Source organism: Geospiza fortis, unplaced genomic scaffold (genome assembly GCF_000277835.1).
Source record: "Geospiza fortis unplaced genomic scaffold, GeoFor_1.0 scaffold25, whole genome shotgun sequence".
NCBI lineage: Eukaryota > Metazoa > Chordata > Aves > Passeriformes > Thraupidae > Geospiza > Geospiza fortis.
In genome coordinates, this window is record NW_005054423.1 from 1,848,566 (window position 1) to 1,859,994 (window position 11,429).

The window sequence follows — 11,429 nt, forward strand, 5'->3', positions numbered from 1 at the left end:
GGCCTGGCAGGCCGGGGCAGTCCCTTTGGCTCAGGCCCCGGAGTTCATGCAGGGTCTGCTTGTAAAAACTTGTGTTTGGCCTCCTGCACTCCCCGGCTGCCCCGTTCCGTGAGTCCCGCTGGCGTTCGGCCTCCTGGCACCGCAGCTTGCAGAGACGGGGAGCGAGCTTCCCAGCTAGGCCCAGGCGTGCGGTGAGAGAGGACAGAGCCTGGTGACGACCCCTGCGGAGGAGAAAGGGCATAATCTCCTCTCAGAGGGATATTATCATCTGAACTGTGATACCTGCTGAGAGACTGAAACATTTACAATCTTCGAGGGTCATTCCTCTGACTGCCTACTATAGGTGGCAAAGAAATCTAAAAATGAGTGTGGCAACTTTCCACTTGCTGTTAGTCCAGTTTTGTGCAGCCTGTAAGTAACAAGTCATTAGTTCACTACAAAATAAATGTGGATTTATTCTGAATGGCCAATGTGTTTGACAAACAGACAAACTCTGCTTATGACATAGTCCATACTGGAAACCACAGCACTGTATTTCTTGTATGATCTTTCACCTGTCAGTGTGAGGGAGGTGTTCCCTAAGGTCACAGATGTAGTATGACTAAAATGTGTACTAAATGAACTGAAGTTTGTACTAAAATTTGAGTCCAAAATACTTTGCTATTTGATTTAATTGAAAGTTAGTTCTTGTTAGACTTTTTTGGAGCTTTTTTTGACATGCAGTTTAGCAACAGTTGATAAAGTTTTCTTTTTAAGACTAGTACTATTTTTATTCTTTTTGAAAATGTGTTTTATCAGCCTTTTCTTCTTCAGATTTTTTTTCATCTTTCTGCGGCAGTTCCTCCTCAGCAGCAGCTTGTTCTTCAGTTCTTGGCTGTCCATCTTCAGTTTATCTAATGAAGTGATTAGTAGTAAAACAACTGAAAGTGTCATTGCTGGTACTTAGTTAAAGTAGTAAATAAGCTAATAAAGGGAGGAAAAATTAATGTTTTGAGGTTTTTTTTCAGTGCTTGTTTATACTGCACAAAGTCATCAATTTCTGTTATTTGCTATGGGGTTAAAGTCACATCTATAAAATGTATAAATTGGCTCATTAAAAGAGAGTACAGAAATAGATGATCATGTCAGTATTGAAACATCTACTTTGGTTGTTAGTGCCTCTAGCATTAGGTGTTAGTAAAAATACTTTTTTGGAGTTAGTGCTGTGTTGATGGTTGGTCTTGATGTTCTTAAAGGTCTCTTCCAGTCTTGATGATTCTAGCATTCTGTGATTTACTCTTTTAATTACCATGATGATTGTAGTGTTCTCTGTATCGTAAAGTTTTTGATTGAGTCAGTGAATTAGAAAGTGGAATACATTTAAAGCTGTTGTCTGTGAAGGTTTTGCAAGGTTTTATATGGCACCCACTTTCTTGCCTACTAGTCTGGATTTTTTGGGGAGAGTCTAAAAGAGGTGGGGTGTTTGGGCCTTTTTATGTAGTGAGAGTTTGTGTGTATATATCGATATTTCAAAAACCTTAGTGTTAGGTATACATATTTGCAGTTTTTAAGGTAGGAATTGAAGATGTTTATTATTGAGTATGGAGTGTTGTGAAATTGCATTAATCTGGGGCCAAGGCAATTGAAATAACTGCTTAGGATTTTGCCTCTATTTTTACATCCTTTTAACTCCTAGGCTTATCTTTGTTCAAGCTTGTAGGTTTTTATTTGTCAAGAACATCCTTTTCAGCAAATGAAAAAAACTAGTTCCCATTAATGTTGCATTAATTAAGTAAATAATTAAAATTAGCTCTCTTCATGAATGTCAAAATAGCTTTTACTTTTCTTAGAAATGTTGAAAACTGTAAAGTAATAGTAGCGAACTTACATGTATTTGAATCAGCTCATGCTTATGTATCTCACAGCTAATGCTAGAACTCTTAGTATAGTTCTACAGACATATAAAATACCATGTTCTGAATTTATTTTTCAAAAGATTTATTTCTTAGGTAATGGGCCTTCAGATGCATTATGGATCTACCCATTTACAAAAGGACCCCCAAGTAGGTAGAATGGCATGCCTCCGTTCATGTTTGTGGAGTATTAGGGACTAGGCTAGACATATGTCTGTTCTCTGCAAGGATATTTAGATTTTGGAGAGGATGTTTTGTTTGTTTGACAGCTGTTTGTCTCCTATTAGATTCTTGTGTTATTCACCCATGTCAGTAGGTGAAGACTGTAGGTTTAATTTCATTAAACACTGTAGTGACTCACAGAAAGGGTTTGATGCTTAAGATGATCCAGGACATGTAGGAAGTAAATGTTCCTGTAATGGACTAAATTAAATTAAACTAAAACTTTCAAACAAGTATTATTAGTATATAAAGACTTGATTGAACCGTTCATAGAGTAGGAAAGGTAATATTTGTACTCTGACACTATTACTAATCCAAGGACCTTAATTTGTTCTTTGACATCAAATGCTGTACTGTAAGTCAAGAAGGATATTTTACTTTCTCTGTTTATAGTCTTTGGAGGTGACAGTCTTGAAAATGGCTAAAAACTGCTACGGAGAGGATATTTGGGAGGGAAGGAAGGAAACAGGTTTATGGCTACATAGTATCAATACCAAGAATATGGTGTAAAATAAATGTCTCTTCAATATATAAATCATCAAAGTGTAGGGAGTGATATCTGGATCCAGTATTAACATATAGCTGGATGTAGTAATGAAGCACATGGTCTTTCAGGGAATAAAAAGCCCTAAAGGTTTAATTACATGTTCAAAATGTGAAATGGTGGGAATGTCTTTTCTTATTTTTTTAAACATGTGAAAGTAGTTTCAAAGCCATGAGGTTCAGAGAGAAGGGAAGGGAGGACAAAGAAGGGAAGAGATGGACAGCTTCTTGAAGGAAAATTAGTAGTAAATTAAACAGTAGACAAAATCTGTCAACAATCTGAGGCTACAATTTAAGTACCTTGTTGCCCATATGTTTTATTCTCTGTTGGTCATAATGGCCTGCTCTTGCAAAACTTTCAAAAATTCTACAGCACTGTTGTTGCACTTGGAATTTCTGCATTTATTCAGTGAAAATAACAATTAAGAGGATGTAAAGAAACAAATAAATTGAGTCCAGCTAACACTAACTGATAAGCTTCAGACATAAATACAATTTCATTGAATTAGCTTGTAAGCATGGTAAGCTTCAATAATAATAATTAAGATAATAATAAGAAATGTGAATAAACTTCTGAATTAAAAGATAGCACTGTATTTAATAAGAAATGTTCTGCATATACTACCAATAAATTCCTTCTATATTAATGTCAGTCTAACTGAAGAATAAGATATGTTATATTACTTTTTTGATACCTTACTTCTTAAACATTTTAGGTATTTAATGATTTTTTGGGCAGAGAGGGCTTTTTTTAAGACTCTCTAGGTAATAACATTTTCAATAAGGAAGTTCTCCATGTTTGTGCCAGTTTAGCAATATTTCCTTTAAGCTTTATGGTCTCTGACAGAAACTAATGTAATCTATTTCTTATTCAGTCGGTTAGTGATATTAGTGCCGGCTTTCTCTGAGAGCCTGGTTTAAGAATAAGTAAGGTCATTGCCCTGAAATTTAGGAAATTTAGGAAAGCAGGCTCTGGCCTCTTCAAGGATCTACTTGGAAGATTCCCCCAGGGTCAGGCCCTGGAGGGATGCAGCAAAGCTGTTTGATATGCAAGGATCATCTCCCCTGAACTGAGGAACAGTCCATCCCAGCAGTTAGCCAGTCAGGCTAAAATGGTAGCAGCCATGCACTGATGAACAAGGAGCTCATCATGAAAGTCGGACATTAAAAGTAAATGTGCAGAAGCAGGAACGCATAACCTGGGAGCATTATAGAGACAGTGTCTGAGCATGCATGGATGTGAAAAGCAAAGTCTGACTCTACCTGGAGTTGAATCTGCTGATGGATGTCAAAGGCAACAAGAATTGCTTCTCTAAATACACGAGTAGCAGGAGGAATACTAGGGAAAATGTGGTTTCATGGCTGAATGAGCAGGGAATGTGGAAAAGGCTGAGGTTATGCAGGCTGCCTTTGCTTCCATCTCTACTAGCAAAGGCCTTCAGGAGCTGTAGAACACAGAGAAAAGTCTGGAGCAGGGAAGATGTACACTTGGAACGGGTTTAGATCAAAGAATATTTAAATAAAGAGGGCATAGATAACACTCTGGGAATGAACTCATGAGTGCTGAGGGAGCTGGCTGATATCAGTGTGAGGACAGTCTCAATAATCGCCAGACTGGGAAATTGAGGAACTGGGAGGACTGCTTGTAGACTGGAGGAAAGTCAATGTTTCTTCTGTTTTCAAAAGAGCAGGAAGAAGTCCTCAGGGAACTATAGCCTGGTCTGCTTTACCTTGATCCCCCAGAAGGATGGAAGGATGCAGCAGCTAATCCTGGAAACCCTTCTAAGACACATTAAAGAAAATCATCAGGAGTAGTCAGCATAGATTTACCAAGGGGACGCCATTCTTGACCAACCTGATAATTTTCTACAGTGGTGTGGTAAACAAGGGGAGGGAGGAGAGTAGATACTTGCATGAGTAAGTCTTTCAGCAGTGTCTTCTGTGACATGCTCTTGGAGAAGCTGCTGCAATATGGGCTGGGTGAGCAAATAGTCCAGTCAGCATAAAATGTGCTGAACAGATGGACCACAGGGAATGGCAATCAGTGGTGTGAAGTCTAGTTGGAAGCTGGTAACTGCTGTTGTACCCCAAGGGTCAATACTGTGTTCAGCCCTGTTTAACATCTCCATTAAAGATCTGGTTGATGCAATGTGCAGTTAGAAGATGATAATTTTGTCAATTAAAATCAGTCTTTCAGTGAAATACCCTAATGTAAATTTCTCCCTAGCAAGGTCTGGTTCCCAAATGTTAGCTATTTAGGAAAAACATCTGAATTCATCCAATTTTTCAGAGCATCCAGAAAGTGAATTAAAATTTTCTACCTAAATTATAGTACTTTGTTTATGAGTTGAAATGGAAATGGCTCATTCAGTGTATTGCTGCTGGAGTTAATGAGGACAGCTGCTAAAACTTGTTACCTCTCATGGACTGCTGAAGTTTACTTCAGTGTGGTGTTTTCAAGCAGGCTGCTTATGCCGTTTTGAGGTTTTTATTGGGTTTTCTTGGTCGGTTTTTTTTTAGGGATAGGGCTGGGCTTTTTTCCTTTTGACAGCTATTAGCATACATACTTTTTCACTTAGACTACTGAAGAGAGTCACACCCTTTCTGTTAATCTCATTTTAACTAACAAGTGTGCTCCAAACATCACCTGCTATACTGCACTCCCTGTAAAGTTAAAAGCAGCAAATAAAATAAAAAAATTGAAAATGGCCAATGTGTTGTGCTAAAAAGATGCAGGCTCATAGTCAAATTATGCTGTATATGTACATAAAAGGTAGCAGGCTCTCTGTTCTGTAGCTTCTTCAAGAGCTAAATTGTTCCTGCAGCCATACAGCTGATTTACAAGCATCATCAGTTCAAGTCTAAACTTTACAAAAATCTTCAGGAAAGGATGCAGTCTTTAACATGCCTCTCTCAATGGTTTTTTTGGTTAGGAGGTGGAATATAAGAACTTCAGAAGTTTGGGGTTATTTCAGGCTCTTTTGAAAAGGAAATTAAATTCAGATTTTTCAGAGTAAGGGGGAAATATAAGAGAAATAAAGAACTTTGGGGTAGAGGAAAAAGAGGACGTGCACGCTATAGGAAGGAAGAGAAATTACAACAATGGTGCAACTCTTGATTCAAGGTTGATTCTAACTGGGTCTGGGCACTTTCTCCTCCTCCTGCAAGGGAGGACTTGAGGAGGTTTTTTGCCTTTAGGAGGAAGTTGAATTGAATGCTGCTAACATTCATTGTGTTTGTATCAGTAGCTGCCTGGGAACAATGTCCCTAAAAATCTTGTCCTTCACACTCCTTATCTCCTCTCTTGGTTTTTGCTAATATTGTGAATGGGGTTAGAAAAGAAAGGAGTTAATCAAAATTTAAATTCTAAGAAAACTTGAAAAAATACATTAAAATAATAGTATTCAAAAGTAATGTTAATTCTGTAGTCAGAGAAGCAGAAAAAAATGTCACAGGAGGGGTTTGGTAAGGAGGAAAAACTTTTCCTGAAAGGGAAATTAGTATAAGGCCATGACACTGTGGGGCATAACTAAATCATGAAGGGAAATACACATTGGAATTGCAGAGGGATTTCAGAAGCTGTAACAGCATACGAGTCAGGCTGCCTAGCAAGGAAATTATTATCCCTCTTCTAAACTGTTACTTATAATACATGTATGCAACCATTCAGTTGATTCTAAAGTTCTAATGAAGTTACAGGATTGAGGAGAAGTGTGGTGGAAGTGTATCAGTCTTCCGTTGTGTGTTAAAGTTCCCATCATTAACAAGTAATAAAATCGCCAAGGACTGGGGACACTGAGCACATCAAATTTCCCAGCACCCCTTGCAGTCATTGTGTATGCCAGATGTTTCAAGGTACAATCATACCAGAAAAGCTGAAGGTAGGGAGGAATTGCATAGTGTTACTTATTTTAACAGAGTAGCCTCTCACTTGCAAGTCTGCGTGAATCCTACAGTGGACTTGTACGAATAATTATTTGTCTTTTCATTTTTGCAAGACGGCTAAAAGTTTCATTATTTGTATTTGCAGTGCTGTGTTTTGCTTGCGCATTCAGCACATTGAGATTGAAGACAAAAAGAAACAGTTCTTCAAGTCAAACAAAAACCTTAAGTTTCTGTCTTGATGTTGACTGGTGTTGGATGTAAGAGTATGATGCTGAGATTCAAAGGCAGCTGGTTTCACAATTACCTGGTTTTCCTGACCCTGTTGTTCTTTTTATTGGTACTGCATGTATCTGACCTGAGTCTGTGGCGACCTGTTTGTGTACTAAATCTGCAGAAAAATAAGTTTAAATAGGTTGGGATTTTGCCAGTTCAACATGCAAAACCAATTAAATTGAAGTTCAAATGAGTACTACTGCTAATCTGTAAGATAAGGACAGGATAGACAGTAGAAGGAAAATTGGAGACAGTGACTGTAGCTGTCAAAAATTACATTACCTTAGATTTTTAAAGAACACAAGCCTGAAAAAAGAGAAATTTATGTCAAGTACTGCTCTTTATCGTTGCACCACTTGAGAGTTTTTGATGATAATTCGATCAAATTATTCATAAGTTATGCCAGATAATACAAAACCAAAACTTAAGACATGAAGTGAACAGGTTTGTCTTTTTATTGATGCAGGACTTTATTGGTTCTAGCAAATCATGAATATATACAGTCTGTAACAATGTTTTTACTTAGAGTCTTCCTTTTGGTACAGATGTGGATAGGAGTTAATTATGATTAAAGCATTTAGGACAGCTTTTACCATTCTTATCTACTAAGTATTTCTAAGAAAGGTTAAAGGACCTTGCATTCCAGCAGTGCAGTACTTGGATTAGCATTGTTACACTTGCACATTGCTGAATATTCATAACTGTTCAGTTGGTATGCATATGTATGTGAAAAGGAAGAAAGTTGGAATAAAATCTGGGCAGTGACTGTGTTTCATAAATGATAAGCGTAAAGTGTTTAATGCAAAATTGCAGGGTTCTGTCATCTGTGGTAAATTGTATCAGAGTCTATAGAGCAGGTGTTGCTTCTGAATCTCTTGTATGTATCTTCTCAATCTTCATCCTGGCATCTCCGTACTTATCTGGTGATCCATTCGTATGAATCAGACAGGTTGGAGCAGAACAGAGACACAGAGCTATGAAATGAGAATTTAAGTTAGATGACTTTTTGTTTGTTTTTTAGGTAGTTTTGAATGGAAGAAATGTAAGGAGGGGCATGGAAAAGATGCATAAAATTGGGATTGACATTGAACTTGACAAATAAAGGGATGTGAGATATAGTGCCCTTAGAACAATGAAATGCAGATGTTTCATACATCATGAGGTATAAGACCAACTTTTCAGAAAGGCAACAGTAACCAGCAAAGGAAGAGTTATGGCTGTAACTGCCCTCAGTGTGCTCACAACTGTGCATTCATGTTCTGTCATTGGACCGTTCTGAAATGGAGCTGCATACCTCTGCCACCAGGTGACATTTCATTTTGCTTTACAGAAAAAATTGCACGTTTACTAAACCTTGTGTTCTTTTCACTGCTGCACAAGCATTGCAGTATTACTTAGCCATCCTTTTACCAGAGCCTCATATCCTTATCAAATGTCTTCATGTACCAGAGTCCCTTGGTCATCTGTTGATCACATCAGCAGGTGAGACCTACATTATTAACTTAATTCTTTGCTTAGCTTTTACACCTCCTGATACTGGTCTAGTCACAGATGTTTCCCCTTCCTTACAAAGGGCTGTTTCTTCCCAGCTAACCATCACTGTTGCCACTCTGTTCAACTGCTTTAACCATATCTCTCTTCACCATTTTAGTTCATCAACAGTAAAGGTAAAGCACTTCTCCAAATAATTGCCGTTACCTAGTTCCAAAAGAAAAATGTCTATTGTGTATGAGACATATTTTGGTAAGCATCTAGGTCGAGGGATTTTAACCTTGTTTTTTGGAAGTCTTCAAGTTACAATGCAGCTTTGTTTTTACACTTTCAGGTTTTTATCACTGATTGCTTTAAAAAAAAACAACAGCTAGATTTCATTTGGTGTGACAGAGGATGAGAATTTATAAATGAAACTGACATGTCCCTTTAGAGATGAATTTGTAATTTAATGTACTAAGGAGCAGGATGACAAAAGAGGAAGTAAGATGAGGGAGGAAGAGAAAAAGGATATGGGATTAAGAATAATAGTGATGGAACATTAGCTTGTTATGTGTTTATCTTCCTGTTTATTCCAATAAATTAAGATTAGGGTTTATCACAAAAGTTGGTAGGATGATGCTGTCTCTGGCTTCCATGCTATGAGGAATACAAATGTACTTTGAGGTTTTGTAGCTTTGAATTTAGCATTGCAAATTTTAAAAGGTAGTATTTTAAATATTAGTTGTGAGGTAGCTATCAGATCTGGTTGTTTGGATCTAATAATCTGTCTTTTAAGAGTGCTGACTGATGACAAATTTATCTCAAGTCAGTAGAAGCTTGTAGCATTCAGAATATCGTAAGGAGTGGCCAGTAATAGTCTTGGTTTCTAGCATTCATTGGGGGGATGTGTTGCACTGATGTGGGATTTTCAGTTTCCATCAAATGCTGTCAGAAATGACTGATTTACAGTTTCTAACAGTGCAGCACTTTTCTGCTGCTCTTCATTACTGTTGTATCAATTCTGGCTCTTCTGAGCTGGTTTTGATTTTGTAACTTGAAGCCCTAATATTTTGATTCTGGCAGGTAGTTTATGGAAGATAAATCAATGAACTACCGTTAATGTTTCCTTGCTGTCTCCAGGCATTCAGCAGTGGCTAATCTCTTGTATCTCATGTTATGAAATCTCAGTTTACTGAGTTAAAATTGAAAAAGCAACCTGTGACTTGAATGTGTCTTTGTCTTGTGCTTGGTCTTTGAACCTTAAATGTAACTGTAGCATTTTTAACCTCCATAATAAAATTCTTAATTTTATCTATGGGAATTGTTTGTTACACAGTCATTCAGTGTTTTCCTTGAATTCATCTATGTTGAGAAATAGTCCTTTCTCCCAGGAATATAAGAAATAAAGAACAGTTTCTGTGATTGCAGTGTGTTACTGACTTTTCAATTAGTGTTAGTAGTTATTCCAAACAGTTAAAGAATCAATTTATGTTCTTTAGAAAATGATAGGTATTTGTCTGAAGTATATAGAAATCCAGACAGTAATACAAAATCAATCTTTTTTAAGGTTATTTGAGGTAATGATATAGTGATAAGTTAATTTTACAGTGATTAAGAGACAACACAGTTGGGGCTCCTAATTAGACTTTGATCTGAGAATATTTCTCTCTGCACTTGATAAGCAGGAAAGAGATGAGATTTAATGGTGAGACATGAGGCTTTGAGCAGCTGGGATCCATGTTCTGTGTTATGAGAGTTGGTATAAAGGAAAATTTTAAAGTTAACTGAATATATATCGTTTGATTTCTCATCTTTAAAATTTATTGATTTTAAATTGACGTCTATTATCCTCTGCTATTGGGACTACCCAAAAAGAACAGTTAAATGATAAATTTTCACAAAGAAAAATGTAGAACACTCCACATTAAAAAAAATCTCAGCATTCTTGTGATGGGTGGAAAGTTAGTTTTCCTTGCTATCTGTTGATACCTTAACTTTATGAACATGAAAGGAGGGATAGTAAACCAAGGCTATGGCTTACTTCCCTGCTCTCACACACACCCAGTATGGCAATGCACAATAACAAATGTATTGTAGCTCCTGAAGAAAAAAGGGGCTGTGTGTTAGTGTTCTCTCCAGAGAGGAGATGATTTCTAACATGCCCACTCTACACCCTGCTTCCCCATCCTTGGACCATTGATCTCAATGCTGGGACTTGGCAGAGTCTAGTCTGTTGAAAAGGATGAAAAATTATTATCTTTAATGTATATCCTGTTGTTTCTTTGTGTTGAGATACTTTATAATAATAAAATAAAATAGTAATAGTGAATATTAAGAGGGACTTTATATCAGGAATTCTTCCATGGCCTGGAAATTAAAAGAGTTGTCCAGGCAGAAGTAATACAATATGATTAGCGATGAATATAAAGGAATAGCATAGGAATGTAAGAATAAAATAGATGACTCTGAGGAACAAAATAAGTTTCAATTTACAAAGCGCCAGAAAAGAATCAATGAAAGGGTCCAAAACTCTGAGTAAGAGGAGGCACGAAGGGATAAGTCCATTACCTAGCTCTGTTATTAAATAAGAAAGGAGAACAAGGAAAAGACTTTCAAAGACTGATTCTTCCCTTCATACTTTGTAAAAGAGATATATTGTGACCTGCTACTTTCATAAAATTAATCTTAGACAGGAAATAAGAGTGGAACCAAAGCATAGAAAAAATAGCCTAAGGAATCTTAATATAGATGTGCTCAAGTGGCAAATCCTAATAAAATTCATCCTAGAATGATTGAGGAATTAGGCACTACTGATTTTATTTATTTATTTAATATCCCAGAGGGTGGAAATAGTCAGCAAAATGGGTTTGTGTGTATCTGGTTTTGTGCCTCTTTATTCTTCTGTTAAGAGAATTATTGAAACTGTCAGTTTTGATTCCAAATAAAGGTTCAGGAGTAAATAGTTTAGCAATTAATTTGTATCTAACAGTGTGTAGAAGAGAAATGGTAAAACAGCCAGTATGGTTTGGTGAGACCTGTTTGTAGGAAACTTCAATATTTTTCTAAATAAGAATAACAAGTTTAGTAAGAGGAAAACTTTAGGTACTATGCAGCTTCATTTTAATACAGTCTTTTTCCCTA

At 36.8% G+C, this 11,429-nt stretch overlaps 1 protein-coding gene across 1 annotated transcript in view; it reads left to right on the forward strand.

The window, feature by feature from the left end:
* The first annotated feature begins 12 nt into the window (after positions 1-12).
* The window catches only part of PEX2 (peroxisomal biogenesis factor 2), a 22,864-nt gene continuing 11,447 nt past the window's right edge, over positions 13-11,429 (forward strand). The window contains exon 1 of the mRNA XM_031061713.1: positions 13-411. The gene's annotated coding sequence lies outside the window, so the exon portion shown is untranslated. The remainder of the gene's footprint in view (positions 412-11,429) is intronic.